This window comes from Hyla sarda, chromosome 2 (genome assembly GCF_029499605.1).
Source record: "Hyla sarda isolate aHylSar1 chromosome 2, aHylSar1.hap1, whole genome shotgun sequence".
Taxonomy (NCBI): Eukaryota; Metazoa; Chordata; class Amphibia; order Anura; family Hylidae; genus Hyla; species Hyla sarda.
In genome coordinates this window covers 506,578,946-506,605,957 of record NC_079190.1, presented here as the reverse complement: position 1 = coordinate 506,605,957, position 27,012 = coordinate 506,578,946, and the positions used below count along the sequence as shown (strand labels likewise).

The 27,012-nt window shown below is 42.0% G+C and overlaps 1 protein-coding gene and 1 long non-coding RNA gene across 6 annotated transcripts in view; one reads left to right on the top strand and one right to left on the bottom strand.

The window, feature by feature from the left end:
* Positions 1-27,012, bottom strand: part of IGSF11 (immunoglobulin superfamily member 11) — a 317,231-nt gene that overhangs the window by 228,284 nt on the left and 61,935 nt on the right. The window lies entirely within an intron of this gene.
* Positions 4,005-14,542, top strand: LOC130357275 (uncharacterized). Of its 5 annotated transcripts, none has more exons than XR_008889164.1 (3): positions 4,005-4,104; positions 13,132-13,267; positions 14,344-14,542. It is a non-coding gene; the product is annotated as an uncharacterized LOC130357275 (long non-coding RNA). The 5 variants fall into 5 exon arrangements; XR_008889166.1 differs by having other exon boundaries at positions 4,005-4,127; XR_008889162.1 differs by lacking the exon at positions 4,005-4,104 and adding an exon at positions 12,620-12,772.

Sequence of the window (27,012 nt, the reverse complement as noted above, 5' to 3'; positions counted from 1 at the left end):
TGCTGGGATTTCTCGGGCAGGGATAAGCTGGGAGAACCAACAGACCTGTTACATGCTGGGACTCCTCGGGGGCGGGCATTAGCTGGGAGAAGCAATTAATGATCTTCAAGAAGTGCAGATTAGATTGGAAGACTCAATAAGCATTATGACTGCTGAGATTCCTCGGTGGTGGGGATTATCAGGGAGAATCGATAGGCCTGTTACTTGCAGGGATACCTCGGGGGCAGGGATTAGCTGGGGGACCAACAAGCCTGTTACCGGCTGGGATTCCTTGGGGATGGGGATTAGCTAGGAGAACCAATAGGCCTCTCATCTTCTAGGACCACTTGGGGGCGGGAATAAGATAAGAGAACCCACAGATCTGTTGCCTGCTGGGACTCCTCAGGGGCGGGCATTAGCTGGGAGAAGCAATTAACGATCACTGACATCAATGGGTGCTAAAACTGCAGCCTAGATTCTCTTTATTTAGCCTCATCCATTAAGATGTATCATCCCAGAAGCTGAAAAAGATTGGCCCCTGGGGCCCTAATGACTGCAAAACATAGGCACACAATATCAACTGTACTTTCTTCTATGTTCTTACACGCATTATACACACGACACCGGGGCTCTGGTTGGTGGCCCTCTGATAACTATACTTGTCAGCACAGAAGAGTTATCATAAGGAGCTAAGTAGAGCAGTAACAGATCAGTAGAATAGTCATACAACAGTAAATCCGCAAATCAGATATTTCAAAAGATTTTTCTCCTTTTTTAGACGCACTATATATACCGCAGTCACTTTGTCACTAAAGACCGTAAAATGGCTAAATCTACAGAAAAAATCTGATCTAGACCTCTCCTAATAACTCTGCCAGCCTCATCCATATCACCCGTCAATCACTGCTGTGAAACGTCGCCCAGTATCAGTACCAGTCAGGTGTCAGTCACCAGCAGAACGAAGCCACCGCCATCTCTGCGCTGTAATTATGTGTGATGTGTGCAGCTCCGAGCCATAACAAGCTGTCAGAGAGCATACAGCGACGTGCTGCCGAGACGAGCGCTGCTCCTGCAGCCCCGCACTACACAACCCGGAAAGATATCATCTACACACCGTCATATACTGTATAATACTACCGCCTTCACATCAGACCAGCTGTATATCTGTATAAGGGGCAGTATTATAAAGGTTACATTCTTATACATAGGAGGCAGTAACCTAATAGTTATATTCTTGTATATAGGGAGCAGTATTATAGTAGTTATATTCTTGTATATAGGAGCAGTATTATAGTAGTTATATTCTTGTATATAAGAGCAGTATTACAGTAGTTATATTCTTGTATATAGGAGCAGTATTATAGTAGTTATATTCTTGTATATAGGGAGCAGTTTTATAGTAGTTATATTCTTGTATATAGGAGCAGTATTATAGTATTTATATTCTTGTATATAGGGGGCAGTATTATAGTAGTTATATTCTTGTACACAGGGGCAGTATTATAGTAGTTATATTCTTGTATATAGGAGCAGTATTATAGTAGTTATATTCTTGCATATAGGAGCAGTATTATAGTAGTTATATTCTTGTATATAGGAGCAGTATTATAGTAGTTATATTCTTGTATATAGGAGCAGTATTATAGTATTTATATTCTTGTCTATAGGAGGCAATATTTTAGTAGTTATATTCTTGTACACAGGGGCAGTATTATAGTAGTTATATTCTTGTATATAGGGAGCAGTATTATAGTAGTTATATTCTAGTATATAGGAGCAGTATTATAGCAGTTTTATTCTTGTAAATAGGAGCAGTATTATAGTATTTATATTCTTGTATATAGGAGGCAGTATTATAGTAGTTATATTCTTGTACACAGGGGCAGTATTATAGTAGTTATATTCTTGTTTATAGGAGGCCAGTATTATAGTAGTTATATTCTTGTATATAGGAGCAGTATTATAGTAGTTATATTCTTGTATATAGGAGTAGTATTATAGTAGATATATTCTTGTATATAGGAGTAGTATTATAGTAGTTATATTCTTGTATATAGGAACAGTATTATAGTAGTTATATTCTTGTATATAGGAGCAGTATTATAGTAGTTATATTCTTGTATATAGGAGGCAGTATTATAGTAGTTATATTCTTGTATATAGGAGGCAGCATTATAGTAGTTATATTCTTGTATATAGGAGGCAGTATTATAGTAGTTATATTCTTGTATATAGGAGTAGTATTATAGTAGATATATTCTTGTATATAGGAGTAGTATTATAGTAGTTATATTCTTGTATATAGGAACAGTATTATAGTAGTTATATTCTTGTATATAGGAGCAGTATTATAGTAGTTATATTCTTGTATATAGGAGGCAGTATTATAGTAGTTATATTCTTGTATATAGGAGGCAGCATTATAGTAGTTATATTCTTGTATATAGGAGGCAGTATTATAGTATTTATATTCTTGTATATAGGAGGCAGTATTATAGTAGTTATATTCTTGTACACAGGGGCAGTATTATAGTAGTTATATTCTTGTTTATAGGAGGCCAGTATTATAGTAGTTATATTCTTGTATATAGGAGCAGTATTATAGTAGTTATATTGTTGTATATAGGAGTAGTATTATAGTAGATATATTCTTGTATATAGGAGTAGTATTATAGTAGTTATATTCTTGTATATAGGAACAGTATTATAGTAGTTATATTCTTGTATATAGGAGCAGTATTATAGTAGTTATATTCTTGTATATAGGAGGCAGTATTATAGTAGTTATATTCTTGTATATAGGAGGCAGCATTATAGTAGTTATATTCTTGTATATAAGAGGCAGTATTATAGTAGTTATATTCTTGTATATAGGAGTAGTATTATAGTAGTTATATTCTTGTATATAGGAACAGTATTATAGTAGTTATATTCTTGTATATAGGAGCAGTATTATAGTAGTTCTATTCTTGTATATAGGAGGCAGTATTATAGTAGTTATATTCTTGTATATAGGAGCAGTATTATAGTAGTTATATTCTTGTATATAGGAGCAGTATTATAGTAGTTATATTCTTGTATATAGGAGACAGTATTATAGTAGGTATATTCTTATATATAGGAGCAGTATTATAGTAGTTATATTCTTGTATATAGGAGACAGTATTATAGTAGTTCTATTCTTGTATATAGGGGGCAGTATTATAGTAGTTCTATTCTTGTATATAGGAGCAGTATTATAGTAGTTATATTCTTGTATATAGGAGTAGTATAATAGCAGTTATATTCTTGTATATAAGAGCAGTATTATAGTAGTTATAGTCTTGTATATAGGAGACAGTATTATAGTAGTTATATTCTTGTATATGGGAGCAGTATTATAGCAGTTATATTCTTGTATATAGGAGACAGTATTATAGTAGTTATATTCTTGTATATAGGAGCAGTATTATAGTATTTATATTCTTGTATATAGGAGCAGTATTATAGTAGATATATTCTTGTATATAGGAGCAGTATTATAGTAGTTATATTCTTGTATATAGGAGCAGTATTATAGTAGATATATTCTTGTATATAGGAGCAGTATTATAGTAGTTATATTCTTGTATATAGGAGCAGTATTATAGTAGATATATTCTTGTATATAGGAGCAGTATTATAGTAGATATATTCTTGTATATAGGAGACAGTATTATAGTAGTTATATTCTAGTACATAGAGGAAAGGTTTTTAAGGAGCAATCAGTTGAATAAATCTAAATCTTTAAGTAGATTACAGGAATTGGAAAACAACATTTGTGTTACTTACAAAACCCCTGACAATCTGACACTTACGCCTTGTTTAATGACTATAGCGCCTAGTGCCCGCGCATGATGATGTCATAACATGTAAAAAAATAACATTAAATAAAAGGAAAAGATGACACAAACTTGAGAACAGAAGGTGTTATTCAGGTAAGCGACGTTGAATCAGCTTCAGAGGAAAACCAAGAAATATTTAAATTAATTTTTTTGTTTATTTTTAGCAGCTGCTGATCAGGGCTCGTGGAGGCGCCACTTCCTGCACAAAGAGTTAATTAGCTCATTCTTAAATAGGAAGCAAAGAAGATGAGAAAAAATTGAGGTTTCTCTTTTTAATGAGAAACGGTGAATCAGTGTAAAAACATAAATTTTATAGTCCTTCTGAATTAGATTTAGTTCCATGCCAGTGATACCAATGAGTAGTGTTTCCAAACCAGTGTGCCTCCTGCTGTTGGAAAACTACAACTTCCAGCATGCCCTGACAGCCGTTGGCTGTCCAGGCATGTAGGGACTCATAGTTTTGAAACAGCTGGAGGCACACACTGCCACAGAGTGCCTATTAGTAACAAGCATACCGTATGGTGCAGTATAATACGAGTTACATTCTTGTATATAGGAGCAGTATTATAGTAGTTGTATTCTTGTATATAGGAGGCAGTATTATAGTAGATATATTCTTGTATATAGGAGGCAGTATTATAGTAGTTATATTCTTGTATATAGGAGCAGTATTATAGTAGTTGTATTCTTGTATATAGGAGGCAGTATTATAGTAGATATATTCTTGTATATAGGAGGCAGTATTATAGTAGTTATATTCTTGTATATAGGAGCAGTATTATAGTAGTTATATTCTTGTATATAGGAGCAGTATTATAGTAGTTATATTCTTGTATATAGGAGCAGTATTATAGTAGTTGTATTCTTGTATATAGGAGGCAGCATTATAGTAGTTATATTCTTGTATATAGGAGCAGTATTATAGTAGTTATATTCTTGTATATAGGAGCAGTATTATATTAGTTATATTCTTGTATATAGGAGCAGTATTATAGTAGTTGTATTCTTGTATATAGGAGACAGTATTATAATAGTTATATTCTTGTATATAGGAGCAGTATTATAGTAGTTGTATTATTGTACATAGAAGGCAGTATTATAGTAGTTATATTCTTGTATATAGGAGCAGTATTATAGTAGTTATATTTTTGTATATAGGAAGCAGTGTTATAGTAGTTATATTCTTGTATATAGGAGGCAGTATTATAGTAGTTATATTCTTGTATATAGGGGGCAGTATTATAGTAGTTATATTCTTGTATATAGGAGCAGTATTATAGTAGTTATATTCTTGTATATAGGAGCAGTAGGATAGTAGTTATATTCTTGTATATAGGAGCAGTATTATAGTAGTTATATTCTTGTATACAGGAGCAGTATTATAGTAGTTATCTTCTTGTATATAGGAGCAGTATTATAGTAGTTATATTTTTGTACATAGGAACAGTATTATAGTAGTTATATTCTTGTATATAGGAGCAGTATTATAGTAGTTATATTCTTTTATATAGGAGGCAGTATTATAGTAGTTATATTCTTGTATATAGGGAGCAGTATTATAGTAGTTATATTCTTGTATATAGGAGCAGTATTATAGTAGTTGTATTCTTGTATATAGGAGGCAGTATTATAGTAGTTATATTCTTGTATATAGGAGGAAGTATTATAGTAGTTATATTCTTGTATATAGGAGCAGTATTATAGTAGTTGTATTATTGTATATAGGAGACAGTATTATAGTAGTTGTATTCTTGTATATAGGAGGCAGTATTATAGTAGTTGTATTCTTGTATATAGGAGCAGTATTATAGTAGTTATATTCTTGTATATAGGAGCAGTATTATATTAGTTATATTCTTGTATATAGGAGCAGTATTATAGTAGTTGTATTTTTGTATATAGGAGACAGTATTATAATAGTTATATTCTTGTATATAGGAGCAGTATTATAGTAGTTGTATTATTGTACATAGAAGGCAGTATTATAGTAGTTATATTCTTGTATATAGGAGCAGTATTATAGTAGTTAAATTTTTGTATATAGGAAGCAGTGTTATAGTAGTTATATTCTTGTATATAGGAGGCAGTATTATAGTAGTTATATTCTTGTATATAGGGGGCAGTATTATAGTAGTTATATTCTTGTATATAGGAGCAGTATTATAGTAGTTATATTCTTGTATATAGGAGCAGTAGGATAGTAGTTATATTCTTGTATATAGGAGCAGTATTCTAGTAGTTATATTCTTGTATACAGGAGCAGTATTATAGTAGTTATATTCTTGTATATAGGAGCAGTATTATAGTAGTTATATTTTTGTACATAGGAACAGTATTATAGTAGTTATATTCTTGTATATAGGAGCAGTATTATAGTAGTTATATTCTTTTATATAGGAGGCAGTATTATAGTAGTTATATTCTTGTATATAGGGAGCAGTATTATAGTAGTTATATTCTTGTATATAGGAGCAGTATTATAGTAGTTGTATTCTTGTATATAGGAGGCAGTATTATAGTAGTTATATTCTTGTATATAGGAGGAAGTATTATAGTAGTTATATTCTTGTATATAGGAGCAGTATTATAGTAGTTGTATTATTGTATATAGGAGACAGTATTATAGTAGTTGTATTCTTGTATATAGGAGGCAGTATTATAGTAGTTGTATTCTTGTATATAGGAGCAGTATTATAGTAGTTATATTCTTGTATATAGGAGCAGTATTATATTAGTTATATTCTTGTATATAGGAGCAGTATTATAGTAGTTGTATTCTTGTATATAGGAGACAGTATTATAATAGTTATATTCTTGTATATAGGAGCAGTATTATAGTAGTTGTATTATTGTACATAGAAGGCAGTATTATAGTAGTTATATTCTTGTATATAGGAGCAGTATTATAGTAGTTATATTTTTGTATATAGGAAGCAGTGTTATAGTAGTTATATTCTTGTATATAGGAGGCAGTATTATAGTAGTTATATTCTTGTATATAGGGGGCAGTATTATAGTAGTTATATTCTTGTATATAGGAGCAGTATTATAGTAGTTATATTCTTGTATATAGGAGCAGTAGGATAGTAGTTATATTCTTGTATATAGGAGCAGTATTATAGCAGTTATATTCTTGTATACAGGAGCAGTATTATAGTAGTTATATTCTTGTATATAGGAGCAGTATTATAGTAGTTATATTTTTGTACATAGGAACAGTATTATAGTAGTTATATTCTTGTATATAGGAGCAGTATTATAGTAGTTATATTCTTTTATATAGGAGGCAGTATTATAGTAGTTATATTCTTGTATATAGGGGGCAGTATTATAGTAGTTATATTCTTGTATATAGGAGCAGTATTATAGTAGTTATATTCTTGTATATAGTAGCAGTATTATAGTAGTTATATTCTTGTATATAGGAGCAGTAGGATAGTAGTTATATTCTTGTATATAGGAGCAGTATTATAGTAGTTATATTCTTGTATACAGGAGCAGTATTATAGTAGTTATATTCTTGTATATAGGAGCAGTATTATAGTAGTTATATTCTTGTATATAGGAGCAGTATTATAGTAGTTATATTCTTGTACAAAGGGAGCAGTATTATAGTACAATGACCCCCCCCCCCCCCGAACTACGATGGCCCCGACATACGATAATTTCAACATGCGATGGCCTCAGAGGCCAATGCATGTTGAAGGCAGCATCAACATATGAAGCTTTTGTATGTCGGAATGTTAACAATCTCAAGGTTACAAGTCCATCTCCAGAGATCTAGATTTGTCTTTGTCCACAGTGCGGAACATTATCAAGAAGTTTACAACCCATGGCACTATAGCTAATCTCCCTGGGCGTGGACGGAAGAGAAAAATTGATGAAAGGTGTCAAAGCAGGATAGACCGGATGGTAGATAAGCAGCCCCAAACAAGTTCCAAAGATATTCAAGCTGTCCTGCAGGCTCAGGGAGCATCAGTGTCAGCGTGAACTATCCGTCAACATTTAAATGAAATGAAACGCTATGGAGGAGACCCAGGAGGACCCCACTATGGAGGAGACCTAGGAGGACCCCACTATGGAGGAGACCCAGGAGGACCCCACTATGGAGGAGACCCAGGAGGACCCCACTATGGAGGAGACCCAGGAGGACCCCCACTATGGAGGAGACCCAGGAGGACCCCACTATGGAGGAGACCCAGGAGGACCCCACTTTGGAGGAGACCCAGGAGGACCCCACTATGGAGGAGACCCAGGAGGACCCCACTATGGAGGAGACCCAGGAGGACCCCACTATGGAGGAGACCCAGGAGGACCCCACTATGGAGGAGACCCAGGAGGACCCCCACTATGGAGGAGACCCAGGAGGATTCCACTATGGAGGAGACCCAGGAGGACCCCACTATGGAGGAGACCCAGGAGGACCCCACTATGGCGGAGACCCAGGAGGACCCCACTATGGAGGAGACCCAGGAGGACCCCACTATGGATGAGACAAAGGAGGACCCCACTGCTGACACAGAGACATAAAAAAGCAAGACTACATTTTACCAAAATGAACTTGAGTAACCAAAATCCTTCTGGGAAAACGTCTTGTGGACAGATGAGACCAAGATGAGCTTTTTGGTAAAGCAAATCATTCTACTGTTTACCGAAAACAGAATGAGGCCTACAAAGAAAAGAACACAGAACCTACAGTGACATATGGGGGAGGTCAGTGATGTTTTGGGTGTTTTGCTGCCTCTGGCACTGGGGGCCTTGAATGTGTACAAGACATCATGAAATCTGAGGATTACCAACGGATTTTGGGTCGCACTGTACAGCCCAGTGTCAGAAAGCTGGGTTTGTGTCCGAGATCTTGGGTCTTCCAGCAGGACAATGACCCCAAATATACGTCAAAAAGCCCCAGAAATGGATGACAACAAAGCGCTGGAGAGTTCTGAAGTGTCAGCAATGAGTCCAGATCTAAATCCCATTGATCCCCTGTGGAGAGATCTTATAATTACTGTTGGGAAAAGGCGTCTTCCAATAAGAGACCTGGAGCAGTTTGTAAAGGAAGAGTCCAACATTCCGGCTGAGAGGTGTAAGAAGCTTATTGATGGTTATAGGAAGAGTGGTCCAACATTCCGGCTGAGAGGTGTAAGAAGCTTATTGATGGTTATAGGAAGACACTGATTTCACTTATTTTTTCCAAAGGGTGTGCAACGAAACATTAAGTTAAGGTGCCAATAATTTTCTCCAGACCATTTTTGGAGTTTGGTGACATTATGTCCAATTTGCTTTTTTTCCTCGCTTTTTTTGGTTTAGTTCCAATACACACAAAGGGAATAAACATGTGTATAGCAAAACCTGTGTTACTGCAATCCTTTTGTGACTATATATATATATATATATATATATATATATATTATATTGATACTAGAGCGCCCCCCCCCCCCCCCTGATATCTCCCACCTACAGAGTTTGATAAAACAGTCTAGCGGTAGCTGCGTGCACTGATAAAGCCGCCATCACATGAGCCTTCCTCGCAGTAGTTCCCGCTGCCCGACACCCTCTTCCCCAGCCTCGGGGTCATTCTAATGAAAATACTCTATATTTAGCTGGAAAAAATAATCAGGGTGGAAGGCCCCATCTGCTTGACGCTCCTCTTCCCTCCGCTCGCTGAAATTTGAATTATTCTGTGTTTCTGCTCCAGTTTTTCTCCAGTTCATTTCGCATCAGAGGCTGCGGCGTAAAAAAGACAAAAGACTGATGCTCGGCCGTATCGGCGGCAGCCATGACGCCCGCAGCTGTTTCCCTTATAAACCAGTTCTGCAACTTTAAAATACACTTTACATCTTAATTCTTGATTTTTTTTTTTTTTTACAGCTGAGGGTTTGTTACAAAAACTTTCGCACTAGATGATCGTAGAGCAGTGTTTCCCTAGACCATTGTGCCTCCTGCTGTTGCAAAACTACAACTCCCAGCATGCCCGGACAGCCAAAGGCTGTCCGGGCATGCTGGGAGTTGTAGTTTTGCAACAGCTGGAGGCACACAACACTGGTCTAGAGAAACACTGTAACAGAGTATAGTGCAGCACAGGCTATTATTAGAGAATAATGTAGAGGTTCTTGTGTATGCCTTGTGCTCAACTGTTTTAGCCGACGTGGCAGGCACGGGGTTGTCAGCCATATTGATTTTATTTCAGAGCAGACATTATTTTCCTATGCTGCTTTTGATTCGCATGAATTGTCTGGTTTTGCAGAGAGAGGGTGTGGAGTCTGATCACTGCAATTCACCTAATAAGGACGGCTTAATCACCAGGCTAGACTTCAGCAACCAGATTATAAAACGGTTGGTTTCAGTTCACATTATGTGCAGCTTTGATGCGTTTTCTTATCCAGAGTGCATTTTACAGAAATATTGCCATGAGGAGAAAGGTGTTTTATGAAGATTTAAAGGGTTATCCAGGAAAAAACTTTTTTTTATATATCAACTGGCTCCAGAAAGTTAAACAGATTTGTAAATTGCCTCTATTAAAAAATCTTAATCCTTTCAGTACTCATGAGCTGCTGAAGTTGAGTTGTTCTTTTCTGTCTAAGTGCTCTCTAATGACACCTGTCTCGGGAACTGTCCAGAGTAGAAGCAAATTCCCATAGCAAACCTCTTCTACTCTGTGCAGTTCCCGAGACAAGCAGAGATGTCAGCAGAGAGCACTGTTGCCAGACAGAAAAGAACAACTCAACTTCAGTAGCTGATAATTATTGGAAGGATTAAGATTTTTTAATAGAAGTAATTTACAAATCTGTTTAACTTTCTGGAGCCAGTTGATCTAAAAAAAAAAAAAATTAAGTTCCTGGAATACCCCTTTAAGTCTTCAGCCTGTGTTCACATGTTGCACTCTTACTGCAGTGTTGACACATTTTGAATACATTTTAGCTAAGTTTTTTTTTTGGTGGGATTTTCCAAAGTCACTGTACAAATGTATAACTACTATATGTGCTTATCCCATAAAAACTGAAGCAGCAGTGTACGGATAGAGCTGGAGGGGAGGTGTATAACTACTATATATCCTGATCCTATAGAGACAGCAACAGCAGTATACAGATAGAGCTGGAGGGGAGGTGTATAACTACTATATATTGTGATCCCATAGACATAGCAGCAGTATACAGATAGAGTTGGAGGGGAGGTGTATAACTACTATATATTGTGATCCCATAGACATAGCAGCAGTATACAGAAACGCATCAAGTTGTGGTCTTCTGTGATGTAAAGTTGTTGCAAGATTTTATCTAAGATTTGGAAATAAAGCCATTTCTTCTTTTGAAACTGCTGGATCATTCTTTGTTTTTGAGGTGTATAACTACCATATATCCTGATCCCATAGAGATAGCTGCAGTATACAGAGAGAGCTGGAGGGAGGGGTATAACTACCATATATCCTGATCCCATACAGATAGCTGCAGTATATTGAGAGAGCTGGAGGGAGGGGTATAACTACCATATATCCTGATCCCATAGAGATAGCAGCAGTATACAGAGAGAGCTGGAGGGAGGGGTATAACTACCATATATCCTGATCCCATAGAGATAGCTGCAGTATACAGATAGAGCTGGAGGGAGGGGTATAACTACCATATATCCTGATCCCATAGAGATAGCTGCAGTATACAGATAGAGCTGGAGGGGAGGTGTATAACTACCATATATCCTGATCCCATAGAGATAGCAGCAGTATACAGATAGAGCTGGAGGGGAGGTGTATAACTACTATATATCCTGATCCCATAGAGATAGCAGCAGTATACAGATAGAGCTGGAGGGAGGGGTATAACTACTATATATCCTGATTCCATAGAGATAGCTGCAGTATACAGATAGAGCTGGAGGGGATATGTATAACTACTATATATCCTGACCCCGTAGGGAGTGAAGCAGCAGTATACATATAGAGTTGGAGGGGAGGTGTATAACTACTATATATCCTAATCCTATATAGATTGCAGCAGTATACAGATAGAGCTGGAGGGGAGGTGAATAACTACCATATATCCTGATCCCATAGCGATAGCAACAGCAGTATACAGATAGAGCTGGAGGGGAGGTGTATAACTACTATATATCCAGATCACGTAGACATAGCAGCAGCAGTATACAGATAGAGCTAGAGGAGAGGTGTATAACTACTATATATCCTGATCCCATAGGGAGTGAAGCAGCAGTATACAGATAGAGCTGGACGGGAGGTGTATAACTACTATATATCCTGATCCCATAGAGATAGCAGCAGCAGTATACAGATACAGCTGGCGATCACATGACCCAGTTACAGTAATGAACCGTAAGGATGCAGCTGTGATTAAAGCACATGGAGCTGTAGGACTAGTGATGGTGAGTGTGCATGATATGAGCAAATAATCTGCCTCTTCCTTGTTCCTATATGGGACATTTCTGCTAAATAAAAGTCAGAATAATTCTGTGTAATTTAAAGGGGTACTCCATCCCTAGATATCCTATAAGATATCTGATCTTGGGGGTCCCACTGCTGGGGCCCCTGCGATCTCTGTGCAGCACCTGATGCTCGTTTAGAATGCTGGGTGCGGGCGGCGGTGTTCGTGACATCACGACCATACCCCTTGTGACGTCATGCCAACGGCTGCCACGCCCCCTCTCATAGACTTCCATTGAGGGGGCGTGGTGTGGTGTCATGAGAGGCGTGACCGTGATGCAACGACCCTCGCCGCCCGCTCCAAGCGTTAGAAACAAAATGTTCCGAACGCTGGGGCAGCGGAGAATCCCTTTAACACACAAAAAAAAAAAGAAGAGTGAAGAAACAAAGACATAACCTAGAGCGCCTGACAGTGACGGATGGAGTTGGGGGGTGGGACCCTCGTCCATCGACTCCCTTCATCCCCCTGATGACGCCCGCAGCGGCCTGTACTCCTATCGTAAGCATTTTCCCGAATCCACTCGCCTCGCACTTTCTCAGGCACTTGACACGATGATCTGAAGTTAACGCCGGTTGCTAAAGGTGGAAAACCATGATTCCCAGAAAGGGAATTGCGCGATCCCATTAAAGCGCCCGTATGTTTGACGGGCGTCTGGGTGAGACAGCTCTTTTGTCTGAAGACGAATCCATATCACAAGAAGTGTATCACAGCGTTCCGATCCCCCTGAGGTCGCCGCGTCTAAGAGGTTCCGTCATTTACAAACTGGCTCTGAATGCATAATTTTAAATATATTAGGTAAACGTTACCATGGCAACCTGACATTTAAAGTTGCTTTTTTTTCTCTAATTTCATGGCAGAGGAGGAGAAGGGGAGCAATGGCGGAGTTCATCCACGGAGGAGACCTCTGGCGGGATGATTATTATTGTGAATCATCATCATAAGGAAGATAATCGGTGTAATAGTCTATGAGCCAGAACATTAAGACCGCGACAGGTGAAGTGATAACTTGGATTATCTGGTGACGATGGCGCCCGGGATATATTAGGCAACAAGTGAACAGTCAGTCCCTGAAGTGCGAAAATAAGCAATCGGTAGAATCTGAGTGAGAATGTATCTAATTATATATAATAAAAATTATTATTAATAATAATAATAATAATGATGATGTTGATGATGATAATAATAATAATTATTAATCATCATCATTATTAATAATTTCTATTATTATTAACAATGATAATGATAATTATTGTTGTTTTTATTATTATTATTAGTTATATTATAATATTTGAATTTTATTTTTTACAGATTAGATTTATTAGAAATTAATTTATTCCTCTTTTACTTTAAATTAATCATTTGAATTTTTCCATTATATAATGATTATTTTTTATTTAATTTTAAGCATTATTTCTAGAAAAAAACTAAACACTATATATATAATCTAATGTAAATTGATTGAAAAAAATATAATAATTTATAATAATTTTTAAGGGCCGATACCGATAATCTGTGAACTTTCAGGCCGATAGCCGATAATTTATACCGATATATAGGTATAAGTTATCGGCTATTTCAACCACACACACCCCCCCCCCCCCATATAACGATACCAATAACGTCCAAAATCGTGAATATCGGCAGATAATCGGTCGATCCCTAATACTGACATATTATGTAATCTAATTGTAATAACAACAACTATTATTATTATTATTATTATTATTTGTTGTTAAAATGTATGAATTTAAAAAAACATATATTGAATATATGAATTACAGTATATATCCAAATATAATGTATTCATATTTTTGTTATTTCGTATAAACTATCATCTTTTATATTGTTTTATTCTTATTTTTTCATTATCTTACACTTTTCCTCACTATATATTTTTACTTATAATTATTTTCTTTTATATTTTAATTGTTAACATTATATTTGTATTTACTATCCTTTTTCACTACTACTTGTTACACATTTTTTTTATTTTTATCATTAATATTCTTGTTTATTATTACTACAATAATTATTTTCCATCTGTATATTTTTTAATCCCGTCTCCTTAGTTCTGCCTCATCAGGTGGCTGGCAGCGGTCGATGTAATGCGGCACTTGTAACCTACACAGTACAACACTATGACTGCGCAGATGACACCGGCATGTGGCGTGGAGGACACCTGTGGAGAATCTGCATGCCTCTCAGCTATGGAAAAATAATAAAAAAGAATATGTAAAATCCCCAATAATACTGTGAATAAATGCAGCTAAAAATGCAAAAAAATAAATCATTACTATCTGTGTCTATGGAGAAAATCATGGATACAATAGTGTAAAACACTCAGCTCTTAGTATGTACGGTAAATGGTCACCATCGTTGTAACAATTTTGTATGTCACTTAATTTACCAAAAGTGACTTTTTACCCAAGAAAAAAGCACTAACGTCATGGCCACTAGGTGTCTCACTTCTCTACAATCTGCCATCTACTATCTGTGGTTAGGCTCGGTCCGTCTCTAGTAACGGACACCAGTACTGAACACAGGAAGAAGGGGTTGGGCTTAACCCCTTAAGGACTCAGCCCATTTTGGCCTTAAGGACTCAGACAATTTAATTTTTACGTTTTCGTTTTTTCCTCCTCACCTTCTAAAAATCCTAACTCTTTTATATTTTCATCCACAGACTAGTATGAGGGCTTATTTTTTGCGTGACCAGTTGTCCTTTGTAATGACATCACTCATTATATCATAAAATGTATGGCGCAACCAAAAAACACTATTTTTTTGGGGAAATTAAAACGAAAAACGCAATTTTGCTAATTTTGGAAGGTTTTGCTTTCACGCCGTACAATTTATGGTAAAAATGACGTGTGTTCTTTATTCTTAGGGTCAATACGATTAAAATGATACCCATTATTATATACTTTTATATTATTGTTGCGCTTAAAAAAATCACAAACTTTTTAACCAAATTAGTACGTTTATAATCCCTTTATTTTGATGACCTCTAACTTTTTTATTTTTCCTTATAAGTGGCGGTATGAGGGCTCATTTTTTGCGCCATGATCTGTACTTTTTTTTGATACCACATTTGCATATAAAAAACTTTTAATACACTTTTTATAATTTTTTTTAAATAAAATGTATTAAAAAAGTAGGAATTTTTGACTTTTTTTATTTTTTTTCGTTCACGCCGTTCACCGTACGGGATCATTAACATTTTATTTTAATAGTTCGGACATTTACGCACGCGGCGATACCAAATATGTCTGTAAAAAATGTTTTTTACGCTTTTTGGGGGTAAAATAGGAGAAAACGGACGTTTTACTTTTTTATTGGGGGAGGGGATTTTTCACTTTTTTTTTACTTTTACTTTTACATTTTTTTACATTTTTTTTTTACACTTGAATAGTCCCCATAGGGGACTATTCATAGCAATACCATGATTGCTAATACTGATCTGTTCTATGTATAGGACATAGAACAGATCAGTGTTTTCGGTCATCTCCTGCTCTGGTCTGCTCGATCACAGACCAGAGCAGGAGACGCCGGGAGCCGCACGGAGGAAGGAGAGGGGACCTCCGTGCGGCGTTATGAATGATCGGATCCCCGCAGCAGCGCTGCGGGCGATCCGATCGTTCATTTAAATCGCGAACTCCCGCAGATGCCGGGATCTGTATTGATCCCGGCACCTGAGGGGTTAATGGCGGACGCCCGCGAGATCGCGGGCGTCGGCCATTGCCGGCGGGTCCCTGGCTGCGATCAGCAGCCGGGATCAGCCGCGCATGACACGGGCATCGCTCCGATGCCCGCGGTTATGCTTAGGACGTAAATGTACGTCCTGTTGCGTTAAGTACCACCTCACCAGGACGTACATTTACGTCATGCGTCCTTTAGGGGTACTCCGTTGGAAAACTTTTTTATTTTTTATTTTTTTAAATCAACTGGTGCCAGAAAGTTAAACAGATTTGTAAATGACTTCTATTAAAAAATCTTAATCCTTCCAGTACTTATAAGCGGCTGTATACTACAGAGAAAATTATTTTCTTTTCGGATTTCTTTTCCGTCTGTCCACAGTGCTCTCTGCCGACACCTCTGTCCATGTCAGGAACTGTCCAGAGCAGGAAAAAATCCCCATAGCAAACATATACTGCTCTGGACAGTTCCTAAAATGGACAGAGGTGTCAGCAGAGAGCACTGTGGACAGACATAAAAAAAATCCAAAAAGAAAAGAATTTCCTCTGTAGTATACAGCAGCTGATAAGTACTGGGAGTAATTTACAAATCTGTTTAACTTTCTGCCACCAGTTGATTTAAAAAAAAAAAAATGTTTTCCACGGAGTACCCCTTTAAGTAGGGCAGACTCAGTGCTCTGCAATGTGTTCAGGCTTCCTGAGCCTGTCTCCTCCTCCGCAGGATTAACGCTATCTTGAAAGGTAAATCAAGGATTCCCTCTTATCACTGACAATCCATAAAGTTCAGGGCAGCTGTTTCTGGTGACACAGTTCTGCCTTCTGACTATGATCCCATCTTTACCCTTCCTTTAGCCTGTCATCATCTTGAGCAGCAATTCACTGCTTAGACTTGGGCTGCTTTTGTAATGTAACTTAGAAACATAGAACGTGTCGGCAGATCAGAACCATTTGGCCCGTCTAGTCTGAACCTCTGCCTTGCGGTGCTGATGCTGTTTCTTTCTTCTTAATAGCACCTTGCAAAACCAGTGCATGCACATCAATAGTAGTGTACTGTATATCACCCCCCTCCCTCCAGCACAGTAACAGCCTCTTTAGTCCAATACAATGTCACCAATCTAAGTCATGGCAAGACGTAAGAAGTATATGCTATACAGTGACTGGCCAGACAAGTAAAGGAAAGGAAATCCCTGTGGGTGTACTGCTAGCAAACAGCCCAGCTGTGGTCCTGCCCCCTAAAATGGTAGGAAATAGCTGTGCGCCATGGAAACTAAGAAGAAATAGTAGGCAAAGGAAAGATTGGTTCATACAACCACCCTGTATATCAGTGGTCTCCAATCTGCGGACCTCCAGATGTTGTAAAACTACAACTCCCAGCATGCCCGGACAGCCGTTGGCTGTCCGGGCATGCTGGGAGTTGTAGTTTTGCCACATCTGGAGGTCCGCAGGTTGAAGACCAATGCTGTACATGTTCTTATGGGGAACAATATGATGACCAGGGTTGCTTTTATTTTGGGTTTTATTCACCCCAGTTCCAAAATCTTGGCTTGCTGTCAGTGAATAGAAACCTTCTTTACAGTCCAAGACTAAAACCTCATAACAGGAGAGAGCTCTCTACTGCAACATGTCCTGCAACTAGGTTACAGGAACGTACGAATAAATGGTCCCATTCACTGACAGAAAGCAGAGATCTTGTGAGGAACTGACACACAAAGTATATTAGAAACTTACAGAACATAGACCAGAAAAAAATGCCTTACTTTCATATGGATGAAGCAGAGTTAACGGTGTCAGAAACAGCAGAGCTGAGTGTAGGATGTAGCGCAAATAAGAAATCAGGTTAAAGGTTTTTATGATACAGTAGAGCTGGGTGTGTCAGATTTTGGAGATACAATATGTCACATGTAACAGAGCAATGTGTTTAGCTGGGGGTCACTATTACTGTGTAGGGGGGGGGGGGAAGGGGATATTTTTACTAAGCAGGCTCACTGTGAAAGGACCCGTAGGGGGCTACTGTGTTGAGGCTTACTTAGGGGGCACTTTTACTATGTGGGGGCACTTTTCCTGTGTTGAGGCTTACTTAGGGAGCACTTTTACTATGTGGGGGCACTTTTCCTGTGTTGAGGCTTACTTAGGGGGCACTTTTACTATGTGGGGGCACTTTTCCTGTGTTGAGGCTTACTTAGGGGGCACTTTTACTATGTGGGGGCACTTTTCCTGTGTTGAGGCTTACTTAGGGGGCACTTTTACTATGTATAGGCACTTTTCCTGTGTTGAGGCTTACTTAGGGGGCACTTTTACTATGTATAGGCACTTTTCCTGTGTTGAGGCTTACTTAGGGGGCACTTTTACTATGTGGGGGCACTTTTCCTGTGTTGAGGCTTACTTAGGGGGCACTTTTACTATGTATAGGCACTTTTCCTGTGTTGAGGCTTACTTAGGGGGCACTTTTACTATGTGGGGGCACTTTTCCTGTGTTGAGACTTACTTAGGGGGCACTTTTACTATGTGAGGGCACTTTTCCTGTGTTGAGGCCTACTTAGGGGGCACTTTTACTATGTGAGGGCACTTTTCCTGTGTTGAGGCTTACTTAGGGGGCACTTTTACTATGTGAGGGCACTTTTCCTGTGTTGAGGCTTACTTAGGGGGCACTTTTAGTATGTGAGGGCACTTTTCCTGTGCTAAGGCTTACTTAGGGGGCACTTTTACTATGTGAGGGCACTTTTCCTGTGTTGAGGCTTACTTAGGGGGCACTTTTACTATGTGGGGGCACTTTTCCTGTGTTGAGGCTTACTTAGGGGGCACTTTTACTATGTATAGGCACTTTTCCTGTGTTGAGGCTTACTTAGGGGGCACTTTTACTATGTGGGGGCACTTTTCCTGTGTTGAGACTTACTTAGGGGGCACTTTTACTATGTGAGGGCACTTTTCCTGTGTTGAGGCCTACTTAGGGGGCACTTTTACTATGTGAGGGCACTTTTCCTGTGTTGAGGCTTACTTAGGGGGCACTTTTACTATGTGGGGGCACTTTTCCTGTTTTGAGGCTTACTTAGGGGGCACTTTTACTATGTGGGGGCACTTTTCCTGTGTTGAGGCTTACTTAGGGGGCACTTTTACTATGTGAGGGCACTTTTCCTGTGTTGAGGCTTACTTAGGGGGCACTTTTACTATGTGAGGGCACTTTTCCTGTGTTGAGGCTTACTTAGGGGGCACTTTTACTATGTGAGGGCACTTTTCCTGTGTTGAGGCTTACTTAGGGAGCACTTTTACTATGTGGGGGCACTTTTCCTGTGTTGAGGCTTACTTAGGGAGCACTTTTACTATGTGTGGGCACTTTTCCTGTGTTGAGGCCTACTTAGGGGGCACTTTTACTATGTGAGGGCACTTTTCCTGTGTTGAGGCTTACTTAGGGGGCACTTTTACTATGTGAGGGCACTTTTCCTGTGTTGAGGCTTACTTAGGGGGCACTTTTACTATGTGGGGGCACTTTTCCTGTGTTGAGGCTTACTTAGGGGGCACTTTTACTATGTGAGGGCACTTTTCCTGTGTTGAGGCTTACTTAAGGGGCACTTTTACTATGTGGGGGCACTTTTCCTGTGTTGAGGCTTACTTATGGGGCACTTTTACTATGTGGAGCCACTTTTCCTGTGTTGAGGCTTACTTAGGGGGCACTTTTACTATGTGGGGACACTTTTCCTGTGTTGAGGCTTACTTAGGGGGCACTTTTAGTATGTGGGGGCACTTTTCCTGTGTTGAGGCCTACTTAGGGGGCACTTTTACTATGTGAGGGCACTTTTCCTGTGTTGAGGCTTACTTAGGGGGCACTTTTACTATGTGCGGGCACTTTTCCTGTGTTGAGGCTTACTTAGGGGGCACTTTTACTATGTGAGGGCCCTTTTCCTGTGTTGAGGCTTACTTAGGGGGCACTTTTACTATGTGGAGGCACTTTTCCTGTGTTGTGTCTTACAAAGAGGCACTATTATGGTGTGGATGGAACAAGCAGATACTTTTACTAAGCAGAGGACACTTTTTCTAAGTGAAACAACCCTAAGGGGAGGCTTACTTAGGGGACAATATTACTATATGGGGGGCAGTATATGGGCACTTTTACTGTGTTGGGGTTTACATTAGGGTTCATTATTACTATCATGGTGTTAAAAGGACACTCTTCCCAAGTTGGGACTTACGTTGAGGTAGTATTACTATATGGGGGCAGTAAAGGGGGTTTAACTAGGGGGTACTATTACTGTGTGAAGGGAACAAGAGAATACTTTTACTAAGCAGGGGGTACTTTTTCTAAGTGAAAGGGCCCATGGGGGCCACTGCTAGCATGTTAAGGCTTACTTAGGGGGCACTTTTACTATGTGGGGGCACTTTTCCTGTGTTGGGCAGATAATTTTACTAAGCAGAGGACACTTTTTCTATGTGACACAGCCCTAAGGGGAGGATTACTTAGGGGGCACTATATGGGAGCAGTAAATGGGCACTTTTACTGTGTAAGGGCTTACTTAGGGATTCCCAATTACATTTGGGTTCTAATAAGTCATTCTTATCAAGTTGGGGCTTACATCTAGGCACTGTTACTGTATGGGGGCAGTAAAGGGGCACTTTTAATGTGTTGGGGTTTACATTAGGGTTCATTATTACTATGGTGGTGTTAAAAGGACACTCTTCCCGAGTTGGAGCTTACATTGGGGTACTATTACTATATGGGGCAATAAAGGGGCACTGTGTTGGGGTTTAGCTATTGGGTACTATTACTGTGTAAAGGGAAAAAAGGGAATACTTTTAATAAGCAGGGGTACTTTTTCTAAGTGAAAGGGCCCATAGGGGCCACTACTATGTTGAGGCTTACTTAGGGGGCACTTTTACTATGAGGGGGCACTATTCCTGTGCTGAGAATTACTTAGGGGGCATGATTGTTATGGTGATGCTAAAAGGGCCTATAATTTAGCAAAATTTTGCAAAACTACAGATTTTGAAAAAATACAACTCCCAGCATGCCCGGACAGCCGTTGGCTGTCCGGGCATGCTGGGAGTTGTAGCTTTGCATCCGTAGTTTTAGCATTTGTAAAAACAAAAACGCAGTGTGAACCCTGCCTAAAATGCAAGGCTCAGTAATCTATCAAGTATTTAGCGGCACAATGAGCCCATTACGAGCCGATCGCTAGGCTTCGGCGCTACCTGGAGTAATAAACGTCCTCTGGCGCCAATTACGGCGAAATCCGGAATATAAGAGCGTCCGACCCGCACACTTAATATTATAGATAGGACACTGGGGGGATGAGCGGAGATGCACTAAGAGCAGAATAAATCACTTCATGTTTAGACGGACTCTCTCAGGATCGGGATTCACAAACACGTGTAGCAGAGACGAATTGGTCATTTAACTCTTCATTCCACGTAGGTTGGTACCAAGATAAGGATTTCGGTTCACCTGCAGTCCTATATAAAATACAGACACCCGATCATAGTATCAAGGTCAGCCTTGCCTGATGACATACTCACCTCTGCTCAATAAAAGTGCAATGTGTACGGTCAAGAACGTTCGACAAACTCGGCTACGGTACGTCTGACAAACACAGCTCAGTGATTTTCCAAACATCTGCTGCTTTTTTATGGAATCTGAGAAACTCAGCTCTGCTTCATCTGAAAAAACAGTCAGGCTACATCTAATGAACTCTTTGACAGCACTATATATATATATATAAAAGGGAGTTATTTAGGTTTTATAGACAATTAAGAGACGATGTGGAGGCTTGTGACACAGCAGAGCCCGGCACTCCATTATCTGGCATCGTGGACAGCCGGCACAATAGAGCCCAACTCCTGAACACCCAGCAAAGCAGAGCCCATCTTCTGAACACCCAGCACAGCAGAGCCCATCTCCTGAACACCCAACACAGCAGAGCCCATCTCCTGAACACCCAGTACAGCAGAGCCCATGTCCTGAACACCCAGCACAGCAGAGCCCATCTCCTGAATAAACAGCACAGCCCATCTCCTGAACACCCAGCACAGCAGAGCCCATCTCCTGAACACACAGCACAGCAGAGCCCATCTCCTGAACACCCAGCACAGCAGAGCCCATCTCCTGAACACACAGCACAACAGAGCCCATCTCCTGAACACCCAGCACAGCAGAGCCCATCTCCTGAACACACAGCACAACAGAGCCCATCTCCTGAACACCCAGTACAACAGAGACCATCTCCTGAACACCCAGCACAGCAGAGCCCATCTCCTGAATAAACAGCACAGCCCATCTCCTGAACACCCAGCACAGCAGAGCCCATCTCCTGAACACCCAGCACAGCAGAGCCCATCTCCTGAACACACAGCACAGCAGAGCCCATCTCCTGAACACCCAGCACAGCAGAGCCCATCTCCTGAACACACAGCACAACAGAGCCCATCTCCTGAACACCCAGTACAACAGAGACCATCTCCTGAACACCCAGCACAGCAGAGCCCATCTCCTGAATAAACAGCACAGCCCATCTCCTGAACACCCAGCACAGCAGAGCCCATCTCCTGAACACCCAGCACAGCAGAGCCCATCTCCTGAATACCCAGCACAGCAGAGCCCATCTCCTGAACACACAGCACAGCAGAGCCCATCTCTTACACACAGCACAGCCCATTTCCTGAACATACAGCACAGCAGAGCCCATTTCCTGAACACACAGCACAGCAGAGCCCATTTCCTGAACACACAGCACAGCAGAACCCATCTCCTGAACACACAGCACAGCCGAGCCCATCTCCTGAATACCCAGCACAGCAGAGCCCATCTCCTGAACACACAGCACTGCAGAGCCCATCTCCTGAACACCCAGCACAGCAGAGCCCATCTCCTGAACACACAGCATAGCAGAGCCCATCTTCTGAATACCCAGCACAGCAGAGCCCATCTCTTACACACAGCACAGCCCATTTCCTGAACACACAGCACAGCAGAGCCCATTTCCTGAACACACAGCACAGCAGAGCCCATTTCCTGAACACACAGCACAGCAGAACCCATCTCCTGAACACACAGCACAGCCGAGCCCATCTCCTGAATACCCAGCACAGCAGAGCCCATCTCCTGAATACCCAGCACAGCAGAGCCCCTCTCCTGAACACACAGCCCAGCAGAGCCCATCTCCTGAACACACAGCACAGCAGAGCCCATCTCCTGAACACACAGCACAGCAGAACCCACCTCCTGAACATACAGCACAACAGAGCCCACCTCGTGAACACACAGCACAGCAGAGCTCATATTAGACCCCAGTGAAGGGGTGAATACATGACTACACCATTGGCCACAGGCTAGGAGAGGCTATAACTGGAACTATTCCATTTATAGTGGGATGTTAAGGTGACTTTTGATTCTATTATTTTTAAGGGACACTTTTATTGTGTTTGGGGCTTACCTAAGGGGAATTATCACTATGTTAGGGGTACTAAAAGGACACTTTTACTAGGCTGGGGCTAACATAAGGGGCACTTTTACTATGTGGGGCACTTATCACTGTTGTTTGGGTTTATTTAGGGGTCACTATTACTATGAGGGCATTAAAGGCTTACTTTTGCTGAATTGGGGCTTCCTTACAGGCACTATTACAAAGTGGGGGCACTTTTACTATGCTGAGGCTTTCTTAGGGGCACTATTACTATGTGGGAGCATTTTTACTATGCTGAGGCTTTCTTAGGGGCACTATTACTATGTGGGGGCATTTTTACTGTGCTGTGGCTTACTTAGGGGCTCTATTACTATGTGGAGGGAACAAGGGGTCTGTTACGCCTAGCGCTCCGGGTCCCCGCTCCTCCCCGGAGCGCTCACGGCGTCTTTCTCCCTGCAGCTCCCCGGTCGGTCCCGCTGACCGGGAGCGCTGCACTGTCATGGCCGTTGGGGATGCGATTCGCACAGCGGGACGCGCCCGCTCGCGAATCGCATCCCAGGTCACTTACCCGTTCCCGTCCCCTGCTGTCATGTGCTGGCGCGCGCGGCTCCGCTCTCTAGGGCGCGCGCGCGCCAGCTCCCTGAGACTTAAAGGGCCAGTGCACCAATGATTGGTGCCTGGCCCAATTAGCTTAATTGGCTTCCATCTGCTCCCTGCCTTTATCTGACCTCCTCCCATGCACTCCCTTGCCGGATCTTGTTGCCCTTGTGCCTAGTGAAAGCGTTTTGTGTGTCTAAAGCCTGTGTACCAGAACTTCTGCTATCCACCCTGACTACGAACCTTGCCGCCTGCCCCCGACCTTCTGCTACGTCCGACCTTGCTTCTGTCTACTCCATTGTACCTCGCCCATCATCAGCAGTCAGAGAGGTGAGCCGTTGCTAGTGGATACGACCTGGTCACTACCGCCGCAGCAAGACCATCCCGCTTTGCGGCGGGCTCTGGTGAAAACCAGTAGTGACTTAGAACCGGTCCACTAGCGCGGTCCTCGCCAATCCCTCTCTGGCACAGAGGATCCACCTCCTACCAGCCGGCATCGTGACAGTAGATCCGGCCATGGATCCCACTGAGGTCCCTCTGCCTTATATCTCTGATATCACCACGGTGGTCGCTCAGCAATCCCGACAGATCGCCCATCTAACCCACCAGCTGTTGGAAATGTCCACCATTGTGCACCAACTTCAGTCACAACTTCAGCAGCAATCATCTCCTCCGCCAGCTCCTGCACCCCTTCCGCAGCGAGTGGCCACTCCTAGCCTCCGCCTGTCCTTGCCGGACAAATTTAATGGGGACTCTAAGTTTTGCCGTGGCTTTCTTTCGCAATGTTCCCTGCACATGGAGATGATGTCGGACCAGTTTCCTACTGAAAGGTCTAAGGTGGCTTTCGTAGTCAGCCTTCTGTCTGGAAAAGCCCTGTCATGGGCCACACCGCTCTGGGACCGCAATGACCCCGTCACTGCCTCTGTACACTCCTTCTTCTCGGAAATTCGAAGTGTCTTTGAGGAACCTGCCCGAGCCTCTTCTGCTGAGACTGCCCTGCTGAACCTGGTCCAGGGTAATTCTTCCGTTGGCGAGTACGCCATACAATTCCGTACTCTTGCTTCTGAACTATCCTGGAATAATGAGGCCCTCTGCGCGACCTTTAAAAAAGGCCTATCCAGCAACATTAAAGATGTTCTGGCCGCACGAGAAACTCCTGCTAACCTGCATGAACTCATTCATCTAGCCACTCGCATTGACATGCGTTTTTCTGAGAGACATCAAGAGCTCCGCCAGGAAAAAGACTTAGATCTCTGGACACCTCTCCCACAGTCTCCACTGCAATCTGCACCTAGGCCTCCCGCCGAGGAAGCCATGCAAGTGGATCGGTCTCGCCTGACCCTGGAAGAGAGAAATCGCCGTAAGGAAGAGAATCTTTGTCTGTACTGTGCCAGTACCGAGCATTTCTTGGTGGATTGCCCTATCCGTCCTCCACGCCTGGGAAACGTACGCACGCACCCAGCTCACGTGGGTGTGGCGTCTCTTGGCTCTAAGTCTGCTTCTCCACGTCTCACGGTGCCTGTACGGATTTCTTCTTCAGCCAGCTCTTCCCTCTCAGCCGTGGCCTGCCTGGACTCTGGTGCCTCTGGGAATTTTATTCGGGAGTCCTTGGCGAATAAATTCCGCATCCCGGTGACCCGTCTTGTCAAGCCACTCCACATTTCCGCGGTCAACGGAGCCAGGTTGGATTGCACCGTGCGTTTCCGCACGAAGCCCCTCCTAATGTGCATCGGACCTCATCATGAGAAAATTGAGTTTTTGGTCCTCCCCAATTGCACTTCTGAAGTTCTCCTTGGACTACCCTGGCTTCTACACCATTCCCCAACCCTGGACTGGTCCACTGGGGAGATCAAGAGTTGGGGTCCCTCTTGTTCCAAGGACTGCCTTAAACCGGTTCCCAGTACTCCCTGCCGTGACCCTGTGGTTCCTCCTGTATCCGGTCTCCCTAAGGTCGTTAGGGACTCTGCCTGCCACAGAAAATGCCTCTCCCCCCCTCCCAGTCCACTCAGGCAAGCCTCGGTGCCTCCTCATGGCCCTCGTCCTGGTGTCACACTGCCCCGTGCCAGGCCTCGCCCTCTGCCCTCCCTCCCCATTCCCACTCCTGCTGTACTGCCTGCCATTGAGGAAACCATCCATTCCTTCCCGGTGTCCTCATCCCAGGGGAGGCAGTCACCGGACAAAAAAAAGGGGAGACCTAAGGGGGGGGGTACTGTTACGCCTAGCGCTCCGGGTCCCCGCTCCTCCCCGGAGCGCTCACGGCGTCTTTCTCCCTGCAGCTCCCCGGTCGGTCCCGCTGACCGGGAGCGCTGCACTGTCATGGCCGTTGGGGATGCGATTCGCACAGCGGGACGCGCCCGCTCGCGAATCGCATCCCAGGTCACTTACCCGTTCCCGTCCCCTGCTGTCATGTGCTGGCGCGCGCGGCTCCGCTCTCTAGGGCGCGCGCGTGCCAGCTCCCTGAGACTTAAAGGGCCAGTGCACCAATGATTGGTGCCTGGCCCAATTAGCTTAATTGGCTTCCATCTGCTCCCTGCCTTTATCTGACCTCCTCCCATGCACTCCCTTGCCGGATCTTGTTGCCCTTGTGCCTAGTGAAAGCGTTTTGTGTGTCTAAAGCCTGTGTACCAGTACTTCTGCTATCCACCCTGACTACGAACCTTGCCGCCTGCCCCCGACCTTCTGCTACGTCCGACCTTGCTTCTGTCTACTCCCTTGTACCTCGCCCATCATCAGCAGTCAGAGAGGTGAGCCGTTGCTAGTGGATACGACCTGGTCACTACCGCCGCAGCAAGACCATCCCGCTTTGCGGCGGGCTCTGGTGAAAACCAGTAGTGACTTAGAACCGGTCCACTAGCGCGGTCCTCGCCAATCCCTCTCTGGCACAGAGGATCCACTACCTGCCAGCCGGCATCGTGACAGGGTCACTAAGTAGGGGGCACTTTTTCTAAGTGAAAATACCCTAAAGGAAAGGCACTAGGAGGCACTATTACTATGTAGGGGCCCTAAAGGGGTACTTTTACTGTGTTGGGGCTAACTAAGGGGGCACTTTTACAATGTTGGG